General features: G+C 37.0%; 1 protein-coding gene across 3 annotated transcripts in view; it reads left to right on the top strand.

Moving 5' to 3' along the window:
- Window positions 1-24,730, top strand: part of MRTFB (myocardin related transcription factor B) — a 179,661-nt gene that overhangs the window by 59,825 nt on the left and 95,106 nt on the right. The gene's annotated exons all lie outside the window — the stretch shown is intronic.

Here is a 24,730-nt window from a genome sequence, read left to right as displayed (position 1 = left end):
TCACCATGGAATATTTTTGTGGATCGTTAGAGGCACTTATTTCTGATGTATGTGTTAGTGGATGTATATATTGCAGCCTTGCTTAAGCATGCTCTATGTTTATTCAGTATTTGTCAAACAAGTCAGACATATTTGGCTTGAAGCTTTGGTTGGCAGTAGACCCTGAAAACACATACATGTTCAAAGGATTCCTTGGGAAAAGAGTGCTGGAAGCAACAGTACCAGCATTCTTACAGATACTCTGAGGAAGTGCATGAACCTCTTTTCAATAAAGGTTACAATGTAATCTGTGGCAATTATTTTGATCTTTCTGAGAGACTTGCAAAAGAAAGGTGCAGCAAAGTTGGAACTATTCATCTTAACTTTAAAGAACTGCTAGTAGCAACAAAGACACAGAGGCCACTGCATGAAAACTGGTTTTGAAATCTACAGAGAGGCTGCCAGTGACCCTGACTTCATACCAGTGTAAGAGATCCAAGCCTGTAAAGATAATGAGCAACCTTCCATCCAGGTGTTCAGAGAACAACCCAAGGCAACAGCTAGCCGCTCTCCTGTGTTAGAAGAGGTATTTTTGACAAAATGGCAAGATATTAATGAAAATAACGAAAGGAGATGATCTAAGCATGTTTTCTACATGTTCTAGATAAGGCCTCTATCAATAGCTGGATAATATGTTTAAAACTGTAATTCAAACAGCCATCAATAATATATCCAGTGGTGAACTAGAAACTTACTGGAGATTGTCTAAGAGGTAAATGGGGATTTACAGCAACCACGGTCAAAGACACAAGAGTTCCTCCATCCAAAATGTGCCACACTTATGACGCTACTGAACAACAGAACAGGACCACAGATAGATGCTGCATTTGCAGAGAACCCATTTGTGTAAAATGGTGTGCAGAATGTTTTTCCCAAATAGTGACCATAAGGAAATATAATTGATAATAAATATTTCTTTCTCCTTTCTGTCCAAATGTACTTTAAATGGAAATAATTATAAGCAGGTATCATAATTTTACTTTGAAATAATTTTTTTCCCTTTATTTTCTTTGCCTTATTGATTAAGAAAAATGGACTCAGCTTGGTCCTTCAAGATATTCTTGAATTCTGGTCCTTCCAGTATTATTTATTAATAAGGTTTGGAGCCACGTAGGACATTAGAGATAATCTAGTCCATTCCCCTCCTAGGACAGATAAGGAAGGTCCAATGGCCTGATTTCACTTGTCCATTCCATATTGGAGTGAAACTTCATTCAGATGATCTCGGTATGTCTGTGTGTGTGTGTGTGTGTGTGTGTGCGTGTGTGTGTGTGTGTGTCTCTCTCTCTCTCTCACACACACACACACACACACACACACACACACACACACACACACCCCGTTAGCATATCATTTCTGGGTAGGGGACAGGAACTCAGCACTGGGGATACAAAGGCAAGGATGAAAAATAACCTCCACCCACAAGGAGCTTATGTTCTTCTGAGCAGATAGAACATGTATACAAATACATAAATGTTAGTGAGGGTCAAATCAAAAGCCACTTAAATTACATGAAAACTTTACTTATTTTCTCCTCACATTGTTATTGCTCTCTCACTCATGAAATTGTTTTGCATTTATGTATTAATGTACATGTTTTGTACTTCAATATAATTCGTTTCCTATGAGCATCTGGGGGACCATGCCATTTTTAGGCAATCCTTCCATTTGTACTCTGTATTAGACCATGCCCATTTATGCCTAACTTAATATTTGTCATTAGGAGTTTATCAGAAAAAAGGTGTCTTTATGATTTGAACATGAATAAGAGAGATCTTGTTGGAAGAGAGGGATATAGAAATATATGTGTGTGCTTATATATATATTCCATGCCCATAGTATGTACATTTTCTCATCTCTTCTTCAGGACCAAATTTAGTTTTTTGTTTTTGTAGTTCTTAAGATTTATGTTATTGTAGTCATTCTGTCTGGTTTTCCTACTTTTGCATACATTAATCACTGCATATCAGTTTATGTCTTCTCATGCTTTTTTGTATTCATAGTCTTTTCTTATAGTACTGTAATAATCTATTGCATATATGAACCATAATTTGTTTAGCTCTTCCCCAGTAATGGGCCTCTACTTAGTTTCTAGGTTTTTGTTAATTACAAAAAGTGTTATTATATTTTATGTATATGGATCCTTGCTATCTTTGACTTCCTTGGGATATATACCTAGCAGTATAATTTCTAGTTTAAGCAGTATGAACACTTTAGTCACTTTCTTAGCATAATTCCAAATTGCTTTCAAGAATGATTTGGCCATATTTGCAATTCTACCAGAAGTTTATTAATGTGTCTTTCCAAATTTTCACCAATATGGACTTTACCTTTTTTGTCATTTTTATCAATTTTTAGGGTGAAACCACAGAGTTGTTTTGATTTTCATTTCTCATATTAGTTATTTGTAACAATTTTTTCATAAGAGTGTCAATAATTAATTACTTTTTTTAAAATTATCTCTTTGTTCATATACTTTAACCAGTTATCCAATTTAGGAATAGCTTTGGGTATTATATATTTGTCTTTATGTATCTTGGATATCAGATACATAGCAGAAATATTTGATGTGGAGCAGCTTCAGGCGGACCTGAGTTCAAATTTGGCCTCAGACCCATAACACTCACTGGCTGTGTGACTGTGGGCGAGTCACTTGACCCCAATTGCCTTACCTCCCCCCAAAAAAATTGATGCAAAATATTCAGAATGTGCAGAAACTCTTCTTGTTGCACTGATTTTGTTTATTAAAAGGTTTTTCAATTTCATGTGATTGAAATGATGTATTTTACCTTTTGTGAGAAGCATTGTGGCGTAAGTATAAGGGGCTGGCTTAAAGAGTAATGGAGAGCAACTTGGTCTCAAGTCCTGCCTGGCTATGTGACCCCGGTCAATCGTTTAATCTCTCAGAGCCCCAAGGGAATTTTTTAATACCACAAATTAAAGAGAGGGTGCCACTCTGAATTGGTCGAAGTTTCACACAGGAAGTACCCTGTAGCAGATAGAATCATGCACTTGGGAATAAACCAAGACTTTTGTGATTGCTCCTTGCTTTGGCTAGTTAACTCTTTCAGTAGCTATAGGTACAGAAAGTAGTTAGTACTTGATGTTTCTTTTCTAGTTTTATCATGGTGTAGTCTTTACTATTCAGGTCATGTAACTATTTTTAGTTTATTGTAATATGGGAACAAAAATTAGACTTGTTCTTCCCTTCATGTGTATTTCATGTTATTTACCTCACCAAGAACGTTGTCTTTCCTTTTCCTTCCACCTATGCAAACATTTGCCCAACCTAAAAGCCTAGCTTAAATTCTACCTTCTCTGCAAAAGCCTTTAGTGATTAATTCAGCCTGCTCTATGAACTTTTACAGTACAAGAATGACTCTTTTACAGCAAATCTTAGAGTTTTTTCTAATTTTTTCCATTACTGTAATGTCCTCAACCTGAGAGTAAGGGCTATACTACTGTTGTTCATCCTTTCTCTACCCCAACCTCAGTTCTTAGCAAAGCATGGGTATGTATTAGGTATTCAGTAATATCTATTAATAAGCAAAGGCTTTTTTTTTTGCAATTTTAAAAGAATATATCTGAGTAATAAGTGAAAAATTGCATGGTGTTTTTGAAGAGCAATCAAATGTATAATTTGGGGGTTTTTGTGTTCTGTGTTTTTTTAAAGTGTGGGTTACCATTCCAGACCAAAACGATGCCCCAAAACATTTGTCTCTCAAGGTCCTTTTTTTTTTGGTGAGGCAATTGGGATTAAATGACTTGTCTAGGACCACACAGCTAGTAAGTATCATGTGTCTAAGGCCGGATTTGAATTCAGCTCATCCTGACTCCAGGGCTGGTGCTCTATCCACTGTGCCACCTAGCTGCCCCCAAGAAAATTTTTCTTAGATACAATTTTACTGTATTCCTTTAAGTACATAATTATTGGTCCCCTCATTGCTCAGAGAGAAGTGGTTGACCTTTGGTTGAACTTAATACTTCCTTTTGAGCTGTTGAAATTCTATGGGTAAGAAAGCACTTCATACACATACAATATACATTAATAGACTCTTGTACCTGGTTTTATTGTATATTATTACACCATTGATACTTAGTAAATATTTGTTGATTAATGCTTGGTTTTATGGAGTTGACATAAAAATCTTTATATTCACTCAGTATCCATTCAAAGCTATCTGAACCTCCAAAAGATGAAAACATTTGAAAAGTTTATGTTTAAATATGGGTATATGCTCTTGGGCATTCATTTCAAATTAGATTTAATCATTATAAACTCTCAGATACCCAAATAGAACATAATCTTTCCAATTCAGGAGTTCCCTCCTGTGATACAGATTAGAACCCTTTTACCTACTCTTCCTATATGATTTTTGACCATGTTCTCTCAGAAGTTCACCACTGCAAGTCCATTCAATATTAGACACATTTCTTGCTTTCTCCTAATATTGTGAGGATACCAGTGGAACACCTTAGCTATCTACCTATTGTCCCTTGGTCTTAACATATTATTAGCCATCTCTTTCTATCATAGAATTCCTTGATGACATCCTTTACTCTTGTTCTTCTTATAGTTCATCATTATGTATGGCAGGCTATTCACACCTGCCATGTACCTCTCCATTGCCCACTGTGATTCTCATCTTTAATTCTTTCTTTTTTAAAAATAGTTATTTTTAACATTCATTTATGTACAGACAAGATGTATGCAAGAGATATCAGAAGGAAGGCACATACATTAAGAAGAAAAGGGAAAGTCTTCTTTCTTGCATAATTCCTTTCTTTCCCCTTTGTTTGTTTCACTGGAAAAGTGGTAAGTCAGGGGGAGAAAAAACATGTGAGCATTTTGGTACACTTTTTCCCTTTTTTTGCTTGAAGTTATAGATTTCTTAGGTGAAAGGAACTACCAGTGAAACTCTCTACCTATACAATTGTCGTGGTTCCTGAAATGTATAGTCTTGGAGACTTGCTTGTGATAGTGGGTTTGTTTTGGTCTGATAGCCAATCTGTGTGGGAGGTAGGACTTGAACATAATGCCCTTTGGAGTCCAAGGCCAGAACGTTATCCACCATTAGACTCCATTTCTAATTAAAGAAAAGAAATGAGAATAAAGTATTAGCATTTATTTTCTGGGAAAGAGGAAGAAAGAGAGATTGAAGTTGAAAGGAACTACTAATTGATAAAAGATTATTTTTTTCTGGTTAAGATTTCTTTTTCATTCAAGTTTCAGGTTTGAGCCTTTAATAGCCTTGCAGAAAAAGAAGACTTGACCCTGAGGGAATGGAGATACAAGAGAATCGTGAATGTCCTGGAGCCGAGTCTATGGAATGCTTTACATTTATGAACTCCCATAGCATATCTAAATGTTTCATTACAGATCATTTAATTACTCTGTCCTGTATGGATACGTAATGGGTGAGGAGTTATGGATTAGACAGGAATGATAAAACTCAAGTATGAGGAGACAATGTCAATTGATGATTGATGAGATATAAGATAAAATAGCTGTAATATTCTAAGTCAGTAGCATATTATTCCAGTTAAGAAATTGTTAGTATGAAACTTTTTAGGAACAGTGTTATAGTGTGGAAAGAGTTCTGGGTTTTTAGTTGGAGAACCTTGCTTAGAATCTTTGTCTGATGTTTACTACCTGTGTGACTTGGTGTAAGTCACCTAACCTCCTCTGGGCTTCTACAAAATAAAGGGAGCTTGATAATCTCTGCAATCTCATTCTTCTCTTAATCTATTGTCCTGTTATCTAATGCATAAATGCAGAAGAACATTTGACCTCCAATCCCTCCCACTGCTCAGTTCTCTCCTGGTTACACTGTCCTCTCTTTTCCTCATCTTGACCCTTAATACCATGTGTAACTCTACATGACATCTCTCAAATTCCTTGTCCTTTTATCCTATTGAAAATCTTGCCCTGCCATACCCCAGCCTTGGATTATTCCCAACATTCACTGCATTTGCTCCTATTCATGTGTTACTGAAAGAAGCTGGAGAAAATCACAAAATGGAACTGAGTCCACTTCAGAATTATGTCATATACTCTCAACTGGGCATTCATTATGATAAGGCAGTTCCTTTACAACTCCCTAATGGTTTCACTGTCTCTCATGACAGTGGCTTTTCCAAATTTTATTTTTCTTCTAGCCTCCATTACCTCTCTCAGCTAAGAAGGTTATTTTGTATTTTATGGAAAAAACTGAGGCCATTCATTAAGAGCTCTCTCTTCTCTCTTCTTATTTCATGTCACCCAAAGTAGCCTTCCTCTACTATCTTCTTAATCCATCCTCATTAAGAGGTGGATCTTCTGGGGCAGCTAGGTGGCGCAGTGGATAGAGCACTGGCCCTGGATTCAGGAAGACCTGAGTTCAAATCCAGCCTCAGACACTTAACACTCACAAGCTGTGTGACCCTGGGCAAGTCACTTAACCCCATTGCCTAAACAAATAAAAAAACAAAACAAAAAAAAGAGGTGGACCTTCTTCTTGTCAAGGCAAAACCCTCTAAATGCATAAGTGATCTCATTCCATCCCGTCTTCTCCAGCAGATTGCCCCCTTTATCATCCCCACTCTCTTACTAATCTTCAATCTCTCCCTGTCATCTATTTCTCTACTGCCACAGACACACTTGTGTCTTCCAGCATCCTCGGAAAACCCCGTTTGATCTGCCTGTCCCTGCCAGCTGTCCTGTATCTCTCCTCCCTTTTATTCTTTACAAAGGCTGTCTATAGTACAAGCCTCTAGTTCCTTTCCTCTCATTCTTTTCACCTGTTGCATTCTAGATTGTGACTTCTTAATTGTGAAACTGCTCTCCAATGTTGCCAGCGATCTCTTAATTGTAAGATCTAATGGCCTTTTCTCTATCTTTGTCTTTCTTGACCTCTCCATAGCCTCTTACTCTTCTGATCAAATGAAATATTTAAAAAATACTTAGGACAATGAATGGCACATGGTACATACTTAATAAATGCTTTTTCACTTTCCCTTGTTCTCTTCCCTTCTATTGATTACCTTCCTCTTGATCCTGTTTAATTGTTCCTCTGGTTAGTCTCTGTGCATTTAGACTCTCCCCGTTTCATCTTCAGCTTTCAAATTAATTATCCTAAAGCATAGGTCTAACTATATCAGTCTCCATCATCCCCCTCTCCATTCATTAAACTCCAGTGACTCCCTTACCTTGATGATCAAATATAAAATCCTGTTTGACTATTAAAGCCCTTCATAACCTGGCCTTTCCCAGTCTTCTTACATTTTACTTTCCTCCATGTACTCTGAAATCCAGTGATAATAGCCTATTTTCTGTTGCTCACACAGGACACTATCCCCTCACTCAGCATTTTCACTAGCTCTTCCCCATGCCTGGAATGCTCTCTCCTCTCCTCTATACTTTCTAACTTCCTTTGGTTCTCAGCTAAAGTCCCACCTTTTGCAAGAAGCTTTTCCTTGTCCTCCTTAATCTTAGTGCCTCCCCTATGAGATTACATCTAATTTATACTGCGTATATCTTTGTACATAGTTATTTACATTAGACTGAGATCCTTGAGAGAAGGGACTTTTTTTTGCCTTTATATGTATCCCTAGTGCATTGCCCATTTCCTGGCACATGGTAATGCTTAATAATATGCTTGTGGACTTGACTTAATATTTATATCTAGATATTTTTCTAGGTTTTACCTCCATAATCTGGTCAGTAGAAAAATATACAGATATTTTCATACACTGTTATTAATTGAGAAGCTGCATGATTGAATGGGATAGAGAGCTTATTTCTTAGTCATAAAAACCTGAGTTCAGATCATCCTTCTGACATGGTAGCTGTATGGCCATGGGAAAGTCACTTAACTTTTCAGTGCTCCAGGCAACTCTGCAGCTCTTAAGTTGCAGAAAATTTACTAATCTACATTTTTTTCTGAGTTAGCTATACTGATGAAATCACAGAACTTTTCTAAAAATGAACAAAAAAACCTTTTTGTATTCATATACTAAGGATAAACAATTAGTTCTGAGAAGAAAATTGATTCTGTGATGAATCCTGACATTTGAGCCATTAAGCTAATTCAAAACTGATAGTGGTCTGGTTCCCACATTTTAAGCTGCAGAAAGGTTAACCTTTGTCTTCAGTATTAACATGAAGATGTGGTTTTCCACTATGGTATGGATATACATTTTTGAGCTTTGTTATGCTTTGTTATATAAATGGTTTTTTTCCCTTGTTTTAAAATACTGTTTTATAATTGTAACCTTTCTCTGAACATTTTTTTTACATAGAGCATGTTTCTCTTCAATTAAAGCCATATGTTTCTATTTTTTTACCAATTGTCCAAAGTAGGAATTATAGAATAATGGCTTTGAAGGAGGAAATTATAGTAACATTTGCTTTCCATGCAAAATAACAAGCAACAACTTCTGAACTCTGCATGTCAGTCTCATCTCTTCGAGGTAAAAATTACATAGGTTGCATATGGCTTTCTAGAGACCTACTTATTGCATCAATTAAATGATGTCATAACTTAAAAACTGGAACAGCTTTGTCTCCTTTGTTTAAAATGATTTTTTTTTAAACCAGACTTCAAATTAATGATAGCTATGTGAACTTAATGCTTTCTTACCTAATTGTCCCTAGTGGTTGAAAATATGTAGCTGTTAGAAGTTTGGTTTGTTTGGAATTGCCACCCTCCACACAAAAAAAACCATCCTTTTGGATAGACCTTCAGTTCTATATCAGTTCAAGTGTAAATTTTCCACCACCCCCTCCCAAGGGCTATAACTGTAATTTTCCACTGAGCTTGACATAATGAGTTCATTTATTTTGTTTTGAAATAAAATCAATATCGTCACTATTTGGTGGGAAATAAGATATTTTGAGCTTTAATTTAAAGTGTATATTGTATTTTATATGATATCAACAAAAGCATACTCTATATAACATCTTTCCAAGCTGTAGAATTATTATTAATAAATTATATATAAGTGACAGATTTTCATCCAGTTGCCTGAGATATAAATCAGATTAAATGAGATGATTTAGGTAAAGTTCTTTAGAAGTCCATTATAAATATCTTATTGATGTTTATTTACTGTCATATAGACATTGTTCACATAGAATTGCCTCCCTTCTCTGATAGTACATTGCCCAGCTGAATTAGTATCATTAGGTGGAAATGACAGTAAATGCCTTGAATACTGAGATTATTCATATTGACATAAAGTTTATGTTTTCATGGTGGGGCTTTTCTTAACAGACCACTTGAATGTTTGAAAGCAAGAAAATGAATTTAAATTCATTCTGTATATCTTCAATTTTTGCATGTTTTTTTTCCTTCAGTTATCCAGCTGAATAGTTGGAGGGAATTATAAGATTATAGATCCATTTGAATATTTGGGCCTGTGTCTTTCAGACCACTCAGCAAAAATAAATAAATAAATAAAAATAAACCCTGAACATCACCTGGAATATTGTGTTCATACTAGGTTCCTCCTTTTAGGAAAGACAACAAAATATGCTTGTGCTCACCCAAAAGAATTTGGCTAGGATTGTGAGAGGTCTAGAGTAATGTAATCTAGTGGTGGCGTCAGAGAACCTAGGTTTGACTCCTAATTCTGTGACTTTGATTACTTGTCTTACTTTGGGCAACTCTTACCAGCTTCTCTAGGTCTCAGTTTAATCATTTGTAAAATAGGTTGAACTACATGATCTCTAAGGTCTTTTTCCAAATTTTAAATCCTGTCTTGATGTGCCATACAAGGTTTAAGGGGACTGGGAAAGCTTATCCTATAAACGAGAAGGTTTAGGGTGATTATGATACCTTTATTTAAATATTTGAAGGGTTATCGTGTGGAAGACACATAACTTTTTTCCTCTATGGCCTTCTAGCAGCAATAGATGGAAATTTCTAAGGTAACAATTTTTGTTTGTTAACAGACCTATGCAAGAGTAAAATAAGCTGCCTTGACAGGTGGCTTCCATGTCACTAGAGGTCTTTAAGTAAAAGTTAGTGAACTGTTTGTTAGGGTTGTTGAGAGAGAGAGAGAGAGAGAGAGAGACAGAGACAGAGAGAGAGAGAGAGAGACAGAGAGAGAGAGAGAAAAGGCATTCCTGTTCCTATAAGAATTGAACTAAATGACTCATGAGTTCCCTTCCAGCTCCAGGACAGTGATTGAGGCATTTTGTGGTACAGTGGTTTGAGTATTGGAGTTGCCCTCAAAAATATCAGAGCCCACTTCCAACACTTACTGAATGACCTAGGACAAGTCACCTTTCTGAGCTTCAGTCTCCTTGTCTGCCAAATGGGGATGTTAATGCCTGTGCTGCCTCCCCTTCACAAGGTTTTGAGGCTCAGTGAGATAATGTGCAAGCAGACTTTGCACAGTAGATGCTGAACTATACATCGTGCGTGTGTGTGTGTGTGTGTGTGTGTGTGTGTGTGTGTGTATATCTCCATCCTATATACTGAATCTGTACTGTGCCTACCAGACCAGAGCAGGACCCCCTCTTTCCTCAGTGATCCCCATTAAACTCACCCACTCAGATTCTGCTATCATCTCTCCATTTCAGCTGTGTATCTTGTAGTTCCCTGGGCCATATCATGCCATGCTCTGAATTCTACTGTATGTAATTAATTGTGAGTTCTTTGATGAAACAGGGATTGTCTTGATTTTCCATTTGTCTTCCCAGGGCTTAGCACAGTTCCTGGCACATGATAAACATTTAATGCTTTTCTTTTTTAATTCCATATGATAAATTCAGGGAAAAACAAACAAAAACTTGCTTTCCACTTATTACAGTTAACTCAGTGATTAATTGCTGGTCCTTTACATTATTTTTTAGTTCTTCCTGCACATTCAGGCAAGGAGGATACAAACTCAAAAATGCAGAAGAGAAAATGTGAGTTTTCCATTTCTTTAGGCAGTTTTATCTTAAAAGGGACTAGCCCCTGACCTCACATCACCACAGTGACCATGGTATGAGAGTTATATTTTGCTCTTTGCTTGGATCTAACTTCCCACTCCTTTTTTATAAAACCTCCATAGCAATACTCATTCCATTCCCATTACATTCTTTGACTAGGGAAATCAGTCTCTTCATAATCTGGGGAAAACAGATCTGAGAGCATCACAGCTTTAAATCTCTGCACTATAGTTAATTTAAAGAACACAAAGACTTTTGTAGATTTGCTTGACAAGTTTGTGCTTTCATGTATTTACATATAAATATATACTAGAAAGTTTAGAAGTAGATGAAGTGTATATGCTTATCAAATATATGGTCAACTTTTTTATACTATAGGCAGGTTAAAGGAAGGGGTTTGAAACATGGATATAAAAATGACCAAAAAAATTTACATTAGACACTACAATTTGTAATATCTATTTGTAGACAGCCAGTAGATGAGACACACCTATTTTTAAGATACCGTAAATAGAAGAATGATGCCATATGGCACATACATACCTTTTTATGAAAGAGATGACAATTTGATCAACTAATTATGATGCCCCCTTGGTTTTTCTTCTTTCACTCTAGGGTAGAGTTAAATAGCATTACCTTTAGACTGATAGAATTACCAACTCAGGATGAACTGCTATAAACTTTGAGTATTTGTGATTTACAGCTCTCTTGGAACACAGAAGAAAAGTAAAAAAATAAACTAATACAGGATATATTTGTCAATCTAATTATACGCCAGTCTTTAAGATAATAAGCACAAATCACTGAACAAATGTACTGATTAGAATTTGAAACTCAAATTTTTAAAAAAAAGAATGTTAAAAAATTGTTTTTACATGTAATTGGGGATAAAATATTAAAATACACAGAATAAAAATTTTTAAATAAAAACCAAGTATACTGATTAATTTATTAAGTAGATCATTACTTATATTCTCTTTTTAATATGTGGAGTACTTAATTACACCTGTCAATATTATATTTTCCTTAAAAACATGACCATCAAGGGGCAGCTAGGTGGCGCAGTGGATAGAGCACTGGCCCTGAAGTCAGGAGAACCTGAGTTCAAATGCGGCCTCAGACACATAATACTTCTTAGCTGTGTGACTCTGGGCAAGTCACTTAACCCCAGTTGCCTCACTAAAAAGAAAAAAATGACCATCAAACTTTCAAGGGATTATTTTTCTTGAAATGGTGGTTTCTTTGAGGGAAATTTTGCTCACATATTGTATTATTAAATTTTTAAATTAAAAAAAATTTCTCCATAAATTATCACGTAAAGTAAATGAAGAAAAGAAAGATACCATTGTTTTCAGAGATTATAGTCTTAATTTTCTTTTTTAAATATATGTGTGTATACACACACACACACACATACACACACACACACACACACACACGGTTCTCCACATGTTTTCAGGTATACGTGGATAACAGTAAAAAAAATGAAGTTTTATGATGCTTAAAAAGATAAAATTATAGATTATAGCAGTATTCCACTAAAAAGAGATAATATTCTTTCAATTTTATTGAAAAAATTACTTGATTCACAATTTTATTAAAAGAGGTAGCATGGTGTCATGGAGTGAATTCCATACTTTAAGACCCTACCCTTGCTACTCTTCTACATTTACTCCTTTGGTGACTTCATCAACTCCTATAAATGATTTTATAAACATGAATTCAATGTCTAGGTATTTAGCCTTACTCTTTCCTGAGTTTCATTACTGCATCACCAGTTTCCTACTGAACATTGCCAACTGGGTGTCAAGTCGGTATCACAATATTATCTTTCCCCTAAACCTCCCTAACTTTGAATGAATGAAAAAGCATTTAAGTGCTTATAAATTGCTAAGCATTAGAGAATGCAAATACAAAATTGACTCTGTCCCTCCCCTCAAGGAGCTCTCACACACACACACACACACACACACACACACACACACACACACACCCCTGAGGAAGGGGTATTTGATATTGGAATGCAACAAACATTTATTAAATGCCTAGTATTTGCCAGGCACCATACTAAATATTGGGAACATAAAGAAAGATAAAAGACAAGCCCTGCTCTCAAGGACCTCAGTCTGATGGAGGAGACAACATGTAAACAACTATATACAAACAAGATATAGTCGGTATAGAATGGAGGTAATTAACAGAAGGAAGGCACTAGAATTAAGGAGGATTGGAAAAGGCTTCCTGTAAAGGTGGGATTTTGAACATGAAAGAAAGGGATGTCAAGAGATGAAGATGAGGAGGGAGGGAATTCCAGGTTTGGGGGACAGCAGGTGAAAATGCATAGTCTAGAGATGAAGTGTTTTGCTTGAGGAACAGCAAAGAGACTACTATCACAAGATCACAGAGTACATTGAGACAGTATAAGAAGATTAGAAAGGTAGCAAGGGATGGAAAGGTTATAAAGGGATTTGAACAAGGAACAACTGGAGTTTATTGAGTTCGGGGGGGGTGTCTACATGTTAGGTGATGAGGGATTTTGCTATAGTGGTGACAGTGTCAGAGGAGAGAAGGATATATATGAGAGAGATTACAAAGGTAAAAACCCATAGGAGTGAGCAATAAATTGGGTATTAGAGATGGGAGAGAGTGAGGAATTGTTTGACATCTAGATTGTGAGCCAGAGTGACTGGGAAGATAATGATACTCTTGACAGCAATAGAAAAGTTTGGAAAATGGAAGGTTTGGGGGTAAAGACAAGTTCAGTTTTTGAAATGTTGGGTTTATAATGCCTACGGCATATTTAATTCAATGTGTACAATAGGCATTTGGAGATGCAAGACTTGAGATCAGCAGAGAAGTTAGGGCTAGACAAATAGATCTCAGAATCATCTTCGTAGAGATATAATTGAATCTATGAGGGCTAATGAGATCACCAAGTGAAACAGTATAGAGAGAAGAAAAGAGGGACCAGGACAGAGGATACCCACATTTAGTAGGCATTACCTGGATGAAGATCCAGCAAAGGAGACTAAAAAGGAGTGGTCTCATAGGTAGGAGAAAAACCAGGAGAGAGATCAATGTTGGAAAAACCTAGAGTATCAAGGAAAAGAGTGTGTACTGGGGCAGCTAGGTAGCACAGTGGATAGAGGACTGGCCCTGGAGTCAGGAGAAGAACCTGAGTTCAAGTCTGGCCTCAGATACATAACACTCACTAGCTGCGTGACTCTGGGCAAGTCACTTAACCCCAATTGCCCTAAAAAAAGAAAAAAGAGTGTGTTCAACACTGTCAAAGCCTGCAGAGAGGTAAAGAAGGAAATGAACTGAGAAAAGACCATTAGATTTGGCAATTAAGAGATCCTTGGTCTTGTTGGAGGGGGCATTTTCAGTTGAACAATGAGGTCAGAAGCCAGACTGCACAGAGTTAAGAAAAGAGTGAGAGGAAAGGATATGAAGGCATCTTTTGTAGATGGCCTTCTCAAGTTTAGCTACAAAAGGGAGGAGAGATGTAGAATAACAGCTAGTGGAGATGGATGGATGAAATAAGGGTTTTTTGAAGATGGAGGAGACATAGGCATGTTTGTAGACACTTTGGGAAGCAGCCAGTAGAGAGGGAGAGATTGAGGATAAGTGAGAGAATGGAGATGATAGAGAAGGTAATATGCTAGAGAAGATGAGATGGAATGTGCAAGCAGAGATTTTACCTTCGCAAGAAGGGCCACCTCGTTACATGAAACAAAAGTGAAGGCAGAAATAGTGGCAGAAGGCATCCCCGAGATGTGAGTTGAGGAGGAGGAAGAACAGCAACAGCAACAACTTGGCAAATGGTCTCAAGGATGAGAAGAGAGGGAGCCAAAGGAGATTTGAGGAGGGATAAAAAGTTTTGGAAAAACCATTGTGGTGAATAAAAGTGAGAATTTGTTAGGAACTTGTTAAAATTGTCCTACTTATAGTAAGGGCCCCACTAACAAATTGTTAGTGGATCTATTTTAAAATTTTGTGATTTTTTTTTCTAGTTTCATTCGTCCTCATGTGAATGAGAGCTAAGGTAGCAGTTGGTGGAAATAATCATAAGGGAGCAAAGGATTCAAGAGGGTAGTTATGAGTAGATCTGGTTTGCTAAGGGGTCAAGATGGAGAAGTGAATCATTGCAGATCACCTGAGAAAGAACTTAGAGGTCAAGGGATTAGAGTTCATAGTAAGGATGAATAACAAGATTTAGTGTAGCAAGGCAGAGGGAGAAGTGGAGTAACAATAGGTTGTGATCATAGATAAGGGAATTTCATAAACAAGGGAAGTGGGTCACTTATGGATGATGACAAGATCAAAAATGTAATCATCTCTCTATATAGTTAAAGTGTGGTGGAGGACTAAACCATGGAACATGAACAAGCTGAGGAACTGGATAGTTGAGGGAGTATCATTGTGTATGTTTGAGCCAAGGAGAAGATAGAGTGTGAGCCAGACACTGAACTCATTTAGGCAGGAAGGGGAGTGTCTTGGTTGATAGACAGCTGCTACCAGAATTTTGATTGGGTGGTTGATGAAGATTGAATGGACCTCAAAGAAGAAGTTACCAGTGATGTAGATAGAGGACAAGCCTGGATGTGGCAGTGGGGAGTGAGAAATATTCCAACTCCCCCACCTTGACCCGGGAAGGAGGAGGAAAAGCACAATGAGTTCTAGAAAGGGTGGCCACAAAAGTAATTTCATTAGAAGGGAAGCAGGTTTCAGTGAGATTCAGAAGATGAAAGTTTCGAGTGGGAAAGGAAAAGAAATCAGACAAAAGCAAGTTTGTTACTTATAGGGCACATATTTCAGAAAGGTCACTGGAAGGACTGGTTAATTTTAGAGTGTGAAATTGGGTGAGTTCAGTTGAGTATTACGGGAATAGGTTTTAAGCAGTGGAGAACAGGGTTTTTACAGGACAGCAGTGGGGGGGGTGTAATTTGAGGATTAGTAAGATGGAGAAGATATAATCAGATCTTGAGTTTGTTAATTTCTGCTGAATAAGTTTGGGAAGGTTATTAAACATCACTAGTGCTTTAGGCTTAGGATGGTATCCTCTCAGGGTATTGGGCTGCTCAGGTAAGGGGACCATTGGAGAGAAGGGATTGAAAAGCATTTCTCTCCCATCACTGAAGACAGGCCAGGTCTGGAGATAGCCAAAAGGAGTAGGAAGGAGTGGTATCTTTCTATCACCTGCAGGCAGGGAAGGGCACACTGTATACAGGAAGGATCCCCAGCAAGTAGGAAGAAGCCAGCCCAGGGGAATAGCATTTGATTCCTAGCTATCAGAAAAAAAGCCTTGTTGGGAGGCCAGCACACAATGGAATGGTGGCTCTCTGATCCCCTGCTCTGTGGGAAAGGTCCTCTGCAAATGAGAAGAGGTCAACCCAGGGGACTCACATGGGATGAGGTCAGGTCATGAAACCAGTATGTGATGGTAAGTAGAATCTGAAAGCCATTTCTTTTTCAAATAGGCTTAAAATATCATTGATCTTTAAGGGACCTTGAAGGCCATAGAGTCCAACCTCCTTATTTTATAGATGAGAAAGTAAGAATCAGAAAGATTAAGTAACTTGCCTATGGTGATTCGGCTAGTAAATATGTGAGGCAGGATTGGGACTCTGTTCTCCTAACTGCCAATTTAGTGCTTTGTCCGCTATGCCTACCTTTGTGCCTATCCAGTGATTTGATTTCAGTTCCAGAGCTAGAAAGTGGGAATAGTGGAAGTACATATATCATAGGAGAATGAATGACAATAAAGTGGCCAAGATGGATGGTGAAACATAAGAGATGGCTAGATAGAATCCACTCAACAACAAGGAGAGTAAATGCCATGGAGTGGGAATTCCAGAGCCAAGAGGGCATCGATGGGCATATGGCAAGAAGATAGCTGGAGCTGCTAGAGACATTGTAGGCCATGTACTCACCATTCAGAACTAGTAGAGGCCCAATGACTGGACCTTCCATATTTTTGTCAAGGTTACCAAAATGCTTCAAGTTACCTCAGTTTGCAACCTGAAATCATCCTCAACTCCTCATTCTCTTTTGTCCCATATCCAGTCCATTGGCACGTCTTGTTGATTCTACTTTCATTATATCTCTTACAACTGTTTCTCTATCTCAGTTCACATGGACTCATCCTAGTTCAAGCCCATGTTACCACTCACCTGGCATATTCCAGTAGATCCCTAATTGGTCTCCTGGTCATTCAGTAAAAGTTGACTAAGTGCTGGATGACTGTGTATCAGGAACTGTGCTTGCCAAGTGTCTCCCCTCTCCAATCTATTCATCCTACTTTCATTCATCCACTAAAGTGATTTTCTTCAAACATAGGTCAGAACATGTCACTCCCCCCAACTCGGTAAACTCTGGGGAATTCCTATTGCCATTAGGAACAAATACAAAATGCACTGTTTGGCCTTCAAAGCCCTTCCCAACCTAGCCCCTTCCAGTCTTTTTACACCTTACTTCCCAACACATACTCTTCTATCCAGTGACACTGGCCTCCTTGTTATTCCACAAACAAGATGTTTCATCTCTCAGCTCTGGGCATTCTCTCTGGCTGTCTCTCATGCCTCAAATGCTCTTCATCCTCTGTTCTTGACTACTGACCTCCCTGGCTTCAAATCCCAACTAAATTCTCACCTTCTACAGGAAGCCTTCCCCAACCCCTCTCGATTCTAGTGCCTTCCCTCTGTTAATTATTTCCTGCTTATCCTGTATATAGTTTGCTTTGTATGTATTTGCTTGCATGTTGTCTCCCTGAAGGAAGGGACTGTCTCTTGCCTTTTCTTGTAACCCCAGTGTTTAAAACAGTGCCTGGCTGCTTAGAACAGCACCTAGTAGGTGCTTAATAAATATTTACTAATATTTATTAGTACTAAAGCTACTAAACTTTCTAAAGCTCAGATCTGAGCATGTCACTCCTACTCAGTAAACTCCAGTGGTTCCCTGTTACTTCTAGAATCAAATACAAATTCCTGTTTGCCACTGAAATCCCTTTACAATCTAGTTCTAGGCTACCTTTCTAGTCTTATTATATGCATTACTCCCCTTTTTGGAGGCAACTGGTAGCACAGTAGATAGAGTGCTCACCCTAGAGTCAGAAAGACCTGAGATCAAATCCAGCCTTAGACACTGGTTATATGACCCTGAGCAAGTCACTTAACCTCTTTCTTGCCTCAGTTTCCTCAACTATAAAATGGGGATAATAATAACATTTCCTTTCTCAGGATTGTTGTGAGGATCAAAGGCAATATTTATAAAGCCCTTAGCATAGTGCCTCGCACATTGTATTATATAAATGTTTATTCTCTTCCTCACCCCACTCCACTTCACATACTCTACAGTCCAGCCATATTGGCCTTCTTAAGAAGTTCTTTAGTTTTTCACACATTGCACTCAATTTGTAGTCTCCATTATATGCTGTCTCTCCCCTGCCCCTCCTCCACTCCTTAATGTACCTTTCAGAATTCCTTGTTTTTTTCAAAGTTGATCAAATACCACCTTCTACATCAAGCCTTTCATGACCTCACCATCCCCACAGATTGACCCCCCCAAATACTTTGCATTTATTTCATTTATATCTTGTACATACTTATGTGAATGGAGGATGACAGAATTAGAGTTGGAAGGGATTAGTGCAACTGCCTCATTTAACATGTCTCCCAATAGAATATAAGCTCTTTGAGGGGATTGATTATTTCATTTTGTCTTTGTATACCCAGTGAAGGTACAAGCTTAATTAAATGCTTGTCAAATGATGGATTGGTGTCAGAGGACCTCAATTTGAATTCTAGTTCTGTAACTTAATACCTGTGTGATCCTGGTCAGGTTTAACCTTTTATGAATCTCAATTAAAATATGTAATGGTGCATAAAGGAATGAAATGTACCCACAAAGTGATATTAGAATTCTAAGGAAGACAAGGTATATAGGTAGAAGCATGTTCCAATATACATTACACACACACACACACACACACACACACACACACACACACACACACACACATATACACACACAGAGAAGATTAACTGCCATAGCATTTTCCTTGTATCAAAAGACTAATTATTATGACTAATTAGTCATTTCACTTATATTCTTTTGGCCATTTTTTATATTAATGAAGCATTTTCTAGTTGATCATTTTCTCAGGTTTTTTTTTTATTGTAATAAGAAATCCTCACAGAAATAATCTAGTTCATCTGTAGTTTTGTAAGAATATACTAATCCTGCCAAATTTTTATATAAGTCCCATGAGCAGTGTTTGTTTGTGTTCTGCTTCCTTGGACGCCTTTTTTGGGTTGTTCCTAGTCTCTAAGCCATACAGTTTTTCTCACGCTTAATAAATATTTGTGCTCAGGGTGGTGGGAAAACTGACTTGATTTATGGCAATACATTTTCATATTCATCCCCATTGCACACAATAAGCTCTTGCTAAGGATGTGGATTTATTATAGGCTAAGTGACTATAACTACAGATCATGCAGTATAGTTGACAGAAGAGATGATTTATTATAAATGATTAACAAATGTAACAAGGACACAGACAGTAAAACAACTTTTGAAAAAGTTAGTAGGTTTTTTTCTTACTGAAAGATTGCTACATGAGTGAAGTGTCTTTCAGCTGCAATACAACTTGTGCCAGAACATTTTCCTCATTAAAATAATCCCAGTGCAAACGATAACTTAGTCATATTTTGCATTAGAATTAGAAAAGTTATTTTTTTCTCCTAAGTGCAAGGTTAAGGATTCAAACTTTATAAGAAAGAAGCATCCTTACGATGTCTATGATTATAATTTTTTTGGTATGAAAATTACAAAACTGAAGTTACTGAGAAAAAGAATGGGGAGCACTCAATTACTCATTGTAAATAGCTCAAATTCATGGATAAATAGTCCAGAAGCTTTTAGGCTGGATCTAAGTACAATATCCTGGGGGAAAAGACAATTCTAAAAAAAAAAATGTAACTTTTTTCCCAGGGCAGTACCTTTTTAACATCTTCATAAGTTTTAAGTTGCCATCAGTTCTCGCATTTATCAAGCACTGGGATATTTTCTGTTGCTCGTTTATTACTAATATAATTTGTGCCAATGATCTACTTTATCTTTTAATTTTTCTTTTAATGAATACCAAATAGTTGGATGATCACTGCTTTATTTTTAGTTTGAGGTCTGGCAATGCTTTATCCCCTTTCTTTTTACTTGTTTTTCATCATTTCCCTACCTTTTGTTCCAGATGAATTTTGTTACTGTTTTGCATGGTTCTATAAAGTTGTCCTTGTCATTTGTTATCATGCTAAAACTGTAAGTTAATTCAAGTAGTATCATCACATTTATTCCCTTGGCTCTGCCCAAAGATGAACAGTAAATATCACATCAATAATTTGTCTTCCTCTTTCAGAAAAGTGATGCATTGTACTTATATTTATGAAATTACATTTACATTAATTTTGCATGTGTCTTGTTAGGTTAGCTCCTGTATTTTTAAGGATTTTGCAGTTATTTTGAATATATTTCTCTCATTCCTTTTAGGTTTTTATTAGTATTTTGTAGAAATGCTGATGATTTTTAGGGATTTATTTTGTAACTCAATATTTATTGAGGCTACTGTTGCACTTATTTTATTTTCTGATTCTCTGAGGTTTTCTAAGTACATTATCAAGTCATCTGCAGATAAGAATGATTTTATCTACTCTTTGCTAACCTTTATGCCTTTAATTTTGTTCTCTTGTCTTACAGCTATTGGTGGCATTTCTAGAATTATGTCAAATATTTGTGGAGAGATGGGGTATGCATACTTTATTCTCTGCCACTCAAGATTCTTTAATAAAGATACTTTTCATTAAATACTTTCAAATGTGTTTTTATAGCAAAATATTTTATTTTTATGAGAATGTATTCTTTTCCTCAGTTTTTAGATGATCCTCTATCTATACTTTAAACATAATACAAACATATATATTTATAGACTTATATATTTATAGTTATTTTTCAAGTACCCAAGCAGTGGCAAATGAAAAAGGTGTTTCCTAACTCATTCAATTTTAAAATATGTGAAACACCTTACTATTTTATGCCAAGGAACATCCCTTGAGAATAATTTATCGATGCATTTATTCTTATTTTAGTGAATGTGCTTCATGTGAGTTCTTCTAAATTAAATCTATGACCATTCTATCAAAAGCACCACCATCCTTCCTGTATCACAGGTTCATAATTTCATCATCATCCTGGACTCTTCAAATGCCCCTCAACCCACATATCCATCACAGTTGCCCAATTTTGCTATTTCTACCTTCACAACTTCTCTCCCATCCAACTTCTTATCTACTCACACAGCTACCATCTCAGTTCAGACCTTCATCCTTTCTCACTTAGATTTTGCAATAGCCCCCTAATTGGTCTCCCTGTTTGAAATTTCACACCATTCTAGTCCATCATAGGCATAGCTGTCAAAATAATCTTCCTTTAAGCACAGATCTATATGACTTCTACTCAGCCAACTCCAGTGGCTTCCTTTAGGCCAAATTATAAACTCCTGTTTAGCTTTTAAAGCACTATACAACCTGAATCAGACATCTTTCTAGCCTCATTGGGCATTACTACCCCTCCTACATTCTATGAACCAGTCAAACTGGCCTTTTTGTACCTCACCTATGACATTCTTTTTCTCATCTCTATGCCTTTGCACTAACTGTTTCCCATACTGGAATGCATTACTACCACCACACACCCTTACTGTTCCTTCCCTTTCCTCCCTCTCAGAGTACCTCTCTTCCTTAAGATTTAGCTCAGACACTGTCTCCTTCATAAAACCTATTCCCAATTCCCCCGATTTTAATGTCCTCCTTCCCAAATTACCTTACATTCAACTGTATTGTGTATAGTTTTATTTTTTAACTTTCATATATACACATACATACACACACACATATTGTACTACTTTTCTTCCCCCTTTAGAATATAAGCTCATTGTAAACAGGGAATGTTTCATTCTTTGTACCTATGATATTTGTATGAATCCTTGGTCTATAGTTACATGTAGTCCAGACCTTTGATTTCATTGATATACTGGACTCACTGATTTAACTTCCTTCACACACACAGATCAACAACTGTCTTGTAACTGGTCTTAGAGAGTTTTTGGAGATGTTGATATGTTGTGTCTGAGGTCATTTATCCATTATGTATCAGATAAGACTTGAACCTCAAGTCTTCCTGAGTCTGTGCCTAATACAGACATAAAATATTTTAGGTTTCTGATTTCAGCAATATGGATTCTTCTTCCAGTGATGCAAATTAAAACTCATCTATGTCTACTCATCCTGTACAGTTTTTGTTTGTATTTTCCCATTAGTTCCTTAGGGGAGGTGAGTGTGAGGTTCACCCAATGTGCTGGAAGCCTTCTCTTATCTCTTGACTTTATGTGGATACCAGTGGAATATGCAGGCTGTCATCATTATTATTCTTCACACACTCTACTTGAGTGCATACTAATTCTGTGTAGTTCCCCTATTGTAACATGCTGCCTTACATCTACATTTTTATTGCCCTTAAAGATTATAGTGTTACTGAGCTGCAGCAAGACAATAGCAGCAAAAGTATATTAGTATTAAAAAGATAGGCCTTTGTTTCAGGGAATAGCTTAGAGGTCATTTAAAAAACTGTGTTGTTTCTCAAAAGCCATCAAGATTGTCATCCGCTTGGCCACTTTCCATGTATATTCAAGGCATATGTAGTGATAGTTGAGCTTTGGTTATCAGCAAACAGTTATTAAGCACCTACTATGTACCCATCATTGTGTAAGTTACTGGGGGACACAAAGACAAAAATGAAATAGTTCTTTCCATCAAGGGGTTTACATTTTGTGAAGGTGATAGCTTATGTGTCAGTATGCACACATATATGTATACACACATATACACAAATAGATGGATAAAGTATATGTGGAACAAACATAAAATAAATGCAAAATAATTTAGAGAGGGAGTCTACTGTTAGGAGAATCAACAAAGGCCTAGTGTAAGAGGTGGCGCATGAAATGAGCCTTGACAGAAGGTAGGAATTCTAAGAGGAGAAAGTCAAATGTAGTACATTCTTGCCATGTGGGTCACCGTTTCAGATGTGCTCAGGGAGGCTTGGAATTTCATATACATGAAATAGTACGTAGTCCAGTTTGACTGGAGCAGGAGTAATGTGGAATTAATCTGGAAAGGTAAGTTGAAGCCAGGTTGTAGTATATTTATCTTAGAGAAAATAGGAAGCCACTAAAGCAGGGGAGTGATATGGCCAATCCTGAGATTGAAGAATATTAATTTAGCAGTTATGTGGAGGATGGATTAGAGGGGTGAAAAGATTGCAGGCAGGGAGACTATTTAGGAGGCTGGACGGTAGTCCGGATAAGCATGATAAGGGCCTGAACATGAGTGGTGGTTGTGTTGTGAATAGAGAGGGAAGGACAGATAAAACCTCTCTAGGTTGTCTAACTGCACTGAAGGATCATTTCTCAAGGTATCCAAAAGAAGGGGAAGATAAAACATGTGGAAAAATTTCAGGTCTTATTATCGTTGAAAAATCATATCAGTAGCTATCAACCACATTCCCATTATCATAAAATTGTTACAAGAAAAAATGTGTAAATGCATTGATTTTATCCTTGTTGAAAGACATTGGAATAGGCAGGCTTTTGTGATATTCTAGACCAGACTACATCTTTCTGGTCATATTGCTGAAACAAAGTAGATTATAAATAGTCCTGTTGTGCTCATTTGTTGACTGCTTAAAAAAAACATTTGATTTAATAGAGCAAAACACACCTTAAAGACTGTCCTTCTCTGAGGTTATCAATGTTTTTGTGCATCTATCAAAATCATACAGACTTCCTTGACTAATAAGAAGAGAAACACTCTTAAGTATTTTACATACATGTCTGAATGATTGGATTTATAGGGGATTTGGAGATGTAAAATCATCATAGAATTTCCTTCAATTTACTTTCTCTTAATTTATATTGAATCTAGTCTAGGCTGGCAAATACAGTTGGCAGATTTCACAGAAAGTTATTTCTTCATGGTTATGCTTGAAATGAAGACTACATTTATCACAATTAGCATTATGTGTTGTGGGACTTCTTTTTTTTGTTTTGTTAAATGTTTAACTCACGTGGCCGACTAGTGGCAGAAAGGAAAACTGCTGCTTTGGGTCTGTGGGTGCTAAAGGGGGGAAAATTTGCTATTGCTTTTCATCTTAGAACATAGGCTTCACATAGGATCAGCGATAAATTATATAAACAGAGCTTTAAAAAATAAAAAAGCTTTTTCTTTAAATAAAACTTGAATTTCATTCAGATTTGCTCTTAGAATATTTAGTAAATGTAATATCAAATTCTTTCAGGAATGCCCTAGACAGCCATTTGTTTATCTCTGCAACTTAAAGAAACATGAATGCGTTTGTCTGGGCAGTGTAAAGTGTTTCCACAGCCTCCAGTAGGAAGAGGAGATAAAAAGGAGTGAGGAATGGGGGTAAAGAAAGGGGAGAGAGAGAAAAGGGGGGGCGGAGAGGAAGAGGAGAGGAGAAAAGAGAGACAGACACCCCTATGCAACAGTTTGTCTTCTTCGATATCAGCAAAGACTTCTCCTTTAACTATGGCAGGATTTATTTTTAACTCCTTGGCTCAGTGTTTGTCAGATGATTCTGGCCATCAAACCGCTTGCTGAAACACCCCAGCGCAGAGGAAGCGAGGATGGCTGAGGGAGGGGG

This window comes from Phascolarctos cinereus, unplaced genomic scaffold (genome assembly GCF_003287225.1).
Source record: "Phascolarctos cinereus isolate Bilbo 61053 unplaced genomic scaffold, phaCin_HiC Scaffold_4;HRSCAF=312, whole genome shotgun sequence".
NCBI lineage: Eukaryota > Metazoa > Chordata > Mammalia > Diprotodontia > Phascolarctidae > Phascolarctos > Phascolarctos cinereus.
Note: the sequence above shows the minus strand (reverse complement) of the source record. Positions and strands in the feature narration are given on the sequence as shown.